We start from the raw sequence: 7,988 nt of genomic DNA, 5'->3' as shown, positions 1-7,988 counted from the left end.
CTCGTTTTTATGCTACACTAGCTGCCGCGCTACCAACCGATGAGCAGTCCACGTTGGCACCTGGTTGCAGACTATAGGTGACACAGGCAGATTCCAGACGGAAAACGGATGACAGGAAGAAAAGGAATAGCAAATAAAAAATCAATAGGATGATGAAAATCACGCGGCAAGGAATTAGAAACAAAAAACTTACATTTAATGCAATTAATTTAATAAAACTAACAATAATCAAACCATTTTGACTAGATTTAGAAATAAAAAAAATTGCAAAATTCGTTGTGATTCGAACCTCTAACTTTCTACACATCAGATTTGTACGCTAAGCACTGCGCTGCACCACTACACTGCATTACATTGTTATATTTATGTCTCTGGTGCTCCAGTCGCAACGTCGAATTACAGCCTTACGACAGTGACGTGCGAAGTTATCTAATGGAAGCCGATCTATCATTGCGTACGCAGGTGCGCGCGTGCTCGTGATCGCGCGTGTGTGTGTTTTTTGCTTTTGGTATAGTTGTCATGAGTGATGAAATATGAAATAAAAGTGCCACACCCATGATTCGAGATCCAAGCACATCAAGAAAGACAAGGAATTCAAAGTGAACTGACTAACTGTGGCAGTTCGACATCGGCGAACGATTTGGGCGTGACGTTGAGCCCTCTGATTGGAAGAAACTAGCTCCAACACGTGAAGCGTCAACTATTAAGCAGTTTTAATCGGACTATAGGAAAAGAAATCTTCGGTTGTTGTTGGGGGCACATTCGATGAGACTTACACATATGCCTCCTCTGCGCTTAAACCTCATTGTTCAACAAATAGCAAGAGGGAAAAAGAAAGGAAGACTAGGACGATCTCATTAGAAACGCAGTATAAAATCGAACAAAAAATGGTTCAAATGGCTCTGAGCACTATGGGACTTAACATCTGAGGTCATCAGTCCCCTAGACTTAGAACTACTTAAACCTAACTAACCTAAGGACATCACACACATCCATGCCCGAGGCAGGATTCGAACCTGCGACCGTAGCGGTCGCGCAGTTCCAGACTGAAGCGTCTGGAACCGCTCGCGGCTAAAATCGAACAGATCAGGGCGCTGCAGGCGCTGGCGACCAGGTGTCCAGGATTCAGTTCTGTGGGGAGGCCACAAGTCGATCGTGATTCAGTGTGATTTTCTAAAATTGATTTACGGCTGTTGGGGGAAACTGGGATGAGACTTAACACATATGTCTGCTCCAGACTTCTGCTGTTATCACTTAAGATTGTCCACGTTGACAAATTCCCCCGCCTCCCACCCCCCCCCCCCCCGTCCCCTTCCAGTCTCTTACAAATACAATTTGCTATCACAGCCCATTTCAACATGCCATAGATGCCTGCGATTTTGCTAATAATAACAATAACAATGAACAAAATACTTCAATATGTTAGTAACAGTGGAACTCCGCCTGGGGTCAGTTGCCTTGCAACAGTCACTGCCGGTCCCAAGCGAGGATAAAGGAGGAGGGTTGGGCATTGGGCTAACAACCCAATACTGTAAAAAACTCTTTATTACGAAATACAATCTTGCCTCGGACGTGGATGGATACAATGGAATACGAAAACTGCAAAGGACAAACGGCATACTATTTAGGAATTTTAATTCTGGAACTTGGAATATTCAGAGCCTATATAGACCAGGAACCATCCAGACTATGGTCTCAGAAATTAACCGATACAAACTGGATCTGGTGGAGGTACAAGAGACAAGATGGCTAGAAGAAGGAACTCACGAAAAGGATGGATACACACTATTCTACAGCGGGTAAACATGAATTCGGCACTGGTTTTGTAATACACAACAAAGCAGCAAATTCGGTGAAGGAATTCAAAGCTGTTAACAAGAGAGTATCCTACATAGTACTTGGAAGCCAAGTGTCAGACATCACTTTCATCAATGTTCATGCCCCAACTGAGGATAAAACAGATGAGCAAAAGGAAGAGTTCTATGACCAACTGGAACAAACAATTGAGAGCACACCAACAAGAAATATCAGGATAGTGCTGGGAGATTTTAATTAAAAAGCAGGAAAAGAAGAATTCTACATACCAACTATAAGAAGGCACAGTTTGCATTATGAGACCAATGAGAATGGTCAGAGGATGATCAACTTAGCTATCCAGAGAAGCTGAGAGTTCAAAAATTGCTCTAAGCACTATGGGACTTAACATCTTAGGTCATCAGTCCCCTAGAACTTAGAACTACTTGAACCTAACTAACCTAAGGACATCACACACATCCATGCCCGAGGCAGGATTCGAACCTGCGACCGTAGCACTCCCGCGGTTCCGGACTGCAGCGCCTAGAACCGCACGGCCACCGTGGCCGGCGAACCTGAGAGTAAGTTCGACTTACTTCGAACACAAGAGAGTACATAAGCTAACATGGTGTTCACCGGATGGAAGAACCATAAACTAGATAGATCACATGTTGGTGGACCAGCGCTATAGCCATAGAGTCATGGACGTCAGGTCGTATAGAGGAGCCGACTGTACGTCAGACCACTTCCTCATTGTGTGCAGGCTTAAACTCATGTTCACCTACACGCGTAAGAAGAAGGGGACACTAGAACCTGCTTTGAATGTTAAGAAACTACGAGAAGGTGCCATTAAAGAATAATATGCTATAGAAATCAAAAAACGTTTTGAGGTCCTAGGGACCCTGGAACCAAGAGAGAATGTGGAGGAAAGGTGGAAAGAATTAAAGTCCACGGTACTAAGTGTACCGGAGGACATATTGGGAAGAAAGAAGATAATGAAGAAGAGGAAATGGTTCAACGAGACATGCCAGAAGGCTACAGAAAAGAGAACGAAGACGAGGGAGAAGTGGCTAGCTGACAGGGAGAATGAGCAGAAAAGGGAACAGTTTATCAACATCAGAAGAGAGACAAAGCGAATCCTAAGGCAGAGAAGAGAATATATCTAACAAGAATAAATCTAAAAAGAACTCAAGGCAATTCTTCCAATACACAAAAAATCGGAATGGTGATTTCAGAGCCCAACTTTTTTCATAAGAGGTAAGAACGGTTACTTGATAAATGACAAGGAAAGAATTGTAGAAAGATGGAAAGAATACTTCTCAGAACTGTTGAATCACCCAGACCAAGGTGAGATATTACCTGCAAGCACTACGGAGGAGGAAAGATGAAGAAGAATGGGAAGTTAGTGAAGAAGACGCGAAGATCGCAATCAAAGGACTCAGAAACAACAAATCCCCAGGGGAGGACAGAATAACATCAGAATTAATCAAGGAGGGAGGTGAGAGCTTACACTTCGAAATATATAAACTGATCCAGTTGATATGGGGGAAGAAGACACTGCCAGATGAATGGAAATTGGCTATAATATGCCCAATATACAAAAAGGGAAGAAAAATGGAATGCGGTAGCTACAGAGGAATCAGCTTGTTGAATGTAACGTATAAGGTGCTGTCCATCATTATCCTCAGAAAATTGCAACCATTCATAGAGAACAACATACAGGAGTACCAAACTGGCTTTCGATCAAACCGATCGACAATAGATCACATTTTCACACTAAGACAATTGTTTGAAAAACACTGGGAATATGACAAAGATATATATATACAGCCTGTTCGTCTATTTTCAACGTGCATATGACAGCATCCACAGGAATAGCCTATACAAAGCAATGCGTGACTTCATAATCCCTGAGAAGCTAGTGAGAATGGTGCAAGCTTGTCTGGAAGGTTCAAAGGCAGCAGTACGTTTCCGAGGAGCCACATCAGAAACATTCGAGATTGAGACAGGCCTCAGACAAGGGGATGCTCTCTCATGTGTTCTGTTCAATGCCATCTTACTGAAAGTAATAAAAGAGAGTAGGTAACAGGAGAGGTCTGGACTACGGATGGACGGTAACTTCAATTGTCTCGCATATGCAGGTGACGTAGTACTACTAAGTGAAACAAAGCACAAGTTGAAATAAATGTACCAGAAAATGGACAATTATGCACAGGAGGTAGGGCTAAAGGTGAATCGAGACAAAACATTCATGCAATTAGGAAGAAGACAAGAGAAGGAAGAATTTCTTGAGATAAATGGCAAGAGGTTCAAGAGAGTACACCAGTTCAAATACTTGGGATCTTGGTTTACCACGGACAACAACATAAAAATGGACATCAAGGGAAGAATAGCAGTGGGAATGAAATGCATACTCGCTCGGCTCTAAATCGATCTCAGTGAACACTAAGATGAAAATCTACAACACAGTGTATGCCCAGCAGTAATGTACGGTTCAGAAACATGGAGCATGACTGAGCGAGAAAGGGAAAAACTACTAATATTTGAAAGAAGAGTAATGAGGACGATATGGGGACCAGTTTTAGATAACGGAGAATGGAGGAGGAGGAAAAACGAGGAAATCTACCTTCTGATGCGACAACTGATTTACTAGATCTTCAAATACTTGGGATCTTGGTTTACCACGGACAACAACATAAAAATGGACATCACGGGAAGAATAGCAGTGGGAATGAAATGCATGCTCGCTCGGCTCTAAATCGATCTCAGTGAACACAGTGTATGCCCAGCAGTAATGTACGGTTCAGAAACATGGAGCATGACTAAGCGAGAAAGGGAAAAACTATTAATATTTGAAAGAAGAGTAATGAGGAAGATATGGGGACCAGTTTTAGATAACGGAGAATGGAGGAGGAGGAATAACAAGGAAATCTACCTTCTGATGCGACAACTGATTTACTAAATCTTGCTCAATATCAGTCCATTTGAAAGAAACTTGTGCTATGAAACATGTAAACTCCATACCTTTAAGAGTTCTGACTGCTCCACAACAGAAGCTTCTGAAGCAGAAGATTATGAGTGTCAATCTGTCTTACGCTTCCAAATGAATGTTGTAAAATTTCTAATTTAAGTCGGTTTGTGAAAGATTCAAAGTCTTATTACTCTAACTGTATATTTTTCTAAGTGCAATGGGCACCACAGTACCAATTTTAGTGTCGGTTTGTGACCGATTCAAAATCCTGTTACTGAGAATACCTTCTTAGAGCAGGATGTTAGGGGCAGCTCTTGTCCGCAATGTTATACACGCCATATTCTGGGAACAAGTCTTTAACCCACTTCAGTTTCTCCACCCATGTCTGACTGATTCTCTATGTAGGACACACTTAGATGATGATGAGAGCGTAGTTCACCCTGTAAAAACAAGGCTACGAGCACAAAAGCTTTTACCAACAGGGAATACACGCTCTTACACAATGTTGGTGTGACTTAGACTGTGTAGGAAAATGGTACATGTAAAATAAATTTTGAGTGATTTCTCATCAAATTCTAACTCTTAAGAATAAATATATTTTGAGAATTCTGTCAAAAAATTATGGGGCATTATTTATTGAATTAGTCTCTTAGTAAGTCCTTGCCGTTATTGAAATACATTCCACAGATTGTCTAGGAAGCTTGTCTTGAACTAGGTGTGCGGAGATAATAAAACTGGCACTAGGTGGTGGTAAGAGGTGGAGGACAGCTTCAAACCAGTTTTAAAACTGGTAACTACAAAAAAAAAAAAATCGCACGTGGCCACAAGAGATGAACAATAACAGCGATCCTGAAAGCAAAAAAAAAAAAAAAAAAAAAAAAAAATACTGGAATCTAAGATTTGCTAAAAACGTATATCTCACGGTAAAAGAACACTTGGGCCGTCATGAACAAGCAGTCTCATTAACAACTCAAATTGTAAACAATAATCAGAATCATATGAAGTATATCTTTTTTAAGATCGCGTAGATAAAAAAGAGCCATTGTCTGCATACTCTGAATAAAATGTACTGGATATGAAGCGCCTCATAGTGTGTAGAAATAAATCTTTGTAGAGAACAATGAGCTGTAAGTCTTTAGTAAGAATACTGGGCTAAGGAAAGGCGGGTAGAAATACAGCTAACAATCGAGTGAGGAAACGTAGATAAAAAATGCTGTCCGTATGTGACGTTGACAGAAAAGACAGAGTCGAGTCCCAAAAACGATAGAAAATGGTGATTATGGTGGTTGCCCATTTACTATGATCGTGCCACAATCTGTCTGCTATCAGAAGAGAGAGAGGCACCAGGACAGAAAAGATATCTGAGCACAAACGCAACACGAGTAGCCAAGACCTAATGGCAAACATCAGCCGGCTTATATGTCAGTAAGTGGGTTAATGTTTGTAGTTCAGACTGTTGCGTCGGTGCTGCTGCAACTTTCCCGGAACGGTGAAGTAGGTTTAGTTAGGGCTCTAAACTTCCAAGTTCTTAGCGCCCAGTAAAATGGGGAGGGGGAAGGGAAGAGACTGATCACGACTGCTTCGAAGGAGAGCAAACAACACGCTGTCCTTTTTTATTACGCTTACGGTAGGGAAGAACACCATTTGGATTTCCAGTTGATACCTTCAGTGGTGGGACTTGCAATACGCCGATTTTCACGATACAGCTCTGAAATGTAGAGAAGCTGTATTTTCTTTCTTGTCATCGGAATTACGACCTTTATAGTTCGATTAGTGCGGCCCATTTTAAGTCGAAGTCGCCATATCTGGTGCCTGAATATCTGCTCGTTCTGGTAGCTACTGCGTCAGTGCACTGCGATAAGCGTGTGACGCCAACATTTAACAAAAATTTTGAATAATGTAGAAACATTAGGCTCGTTATTATGGAAATATCAAGCGCGTCTAATAATCGTAGATGTGGTAAGATATGGCCTTTACTGGTGATGCACTTCTTCGACTGAGAGCGTGAGATGGTACACTTACTTCAGTCGCTCACCATCAGCTGCGGGCCATCCAACATGAATCAATAAAGATAAATCCACAACTCCTTTAAATTACCAAAATCTTGAAATAATGAATGGCCATGAAGGAGTCCATATACATCTGTACAGCAAGCGTATGTCGGCCGACCGTGTGGCCTAATGGATAAGGCGTCGGACTTCGGATCCGAAGATTGCAGGTTCGAGTCCTGTCACGGTCGAATAATTTTTTACTAGCTTATTGTGTAGAAGAGCTATCTGCTTCTTGGTATCGATGATAAGCGAGTAGCCAGAGGAGCAGTAATAACCGCAGTTAATACATTGCTTAGTTTACAGGTCGAGAAGTGCGCATGAAGTGACATCACCTTACAAAAGTAATTGAAATTAAGCTCTCATAAAATGAAGTATGTAGCATCCAATTATTATGCAACATATTGCTTATAGTGAAAACATCAGTCTATATTGAAGCCAATGAAATATTAATTATCTATATGTTCATGTGTATCTTGGATCCGTACAACTGCATTCGAGCCATTTATGTCTCTATGGAGGTGAAGCATATAAACGTTGCTGTCTGTACGTAAAATAGATACTAAACGATTAAATTTTAACTTTTGTGTCAAACAGAATTGAATTTTTACGTGTTAGTTGTCAATCAGTATGCCGTTTTTTGATCATTAGAACGCACTTACCTGGGGCAAGCAAAGGTGTAATGTCTAGATAGTTTCTCAAAAAGACCATTTCTGTCGGCATCATCTCTCTCAAGAAACATCATATATGGGCATCTAATTCCCGTGCTTTTCCTACCCCGCCTTGTTTAACCTAAGCCTGTGGAAGTCATGATACGTCCATACTTTCATGTATGTACGAATTTCAAAGAAATGAAGGAGTATATCCTCTGTTTACTTGAAGAACCATCCTACTATTTGGCTAAATTAACTAAAAAAATAACAAACATCGTATCTTTAGATCAGGATGGACTGTGATTTAAAACCATGCATTTACGAGGCCAAGAGAAGTGCTTTACAGCTTCTGCACTCCATTTAGCGTTGTGCAGTATTGATTAATAAATAAGGAACAAAATGAAATAAGTAATTACCGACCCGAAAGGTTTGTCTCAGCACCTTTATTACAGAGGTTTACTATCTATGCATCGGTTTAGCTAATAAGTTGCGGTCGAGTAAGAAAGCTATATATTCCAAGAT

The 7,988-nt window shown here is 41.0% G+C and overlaps 1 non-coding gene across 1 annotated transcript; it reads left to right on the top strand.

Moving 5' to 3' along the window:
* Positions 1 to 6,931: 6,931 nt before the first annotated feature.
* Trnar-ucg (transfer RNA arginine (anticodon UCG)) lies at positions 6,932 to 7,004 on the top strand. The gene has a single exon. It is a non-coding gene; the product is annotated as a tRNA-Arg (tRNA).
* The last annotated feature ends 984 nt before the right edge of the window (positions 7,005 to 7,988 follow it).

Source organism: Schistocerca nitens, chromosome 1, assembly GCF_023898315.1.
Source record: "Schistocerca nitens isolate TAMUIC-IGC-003100 chromosome 1, iqSchNite1.1, whole genome shotgun sequence".
Taxonomy (NCBI): Eukaryota; Metazoa; Arthropoda; class Insecta; order Orthoptera; family Acrididae; genus Schistocerca; species Schistocerca nitens.
Note: the sequence above shows the minus strand (reverse complement) of the source record. Positions and strands in the feature narration are given on the sequence as shown.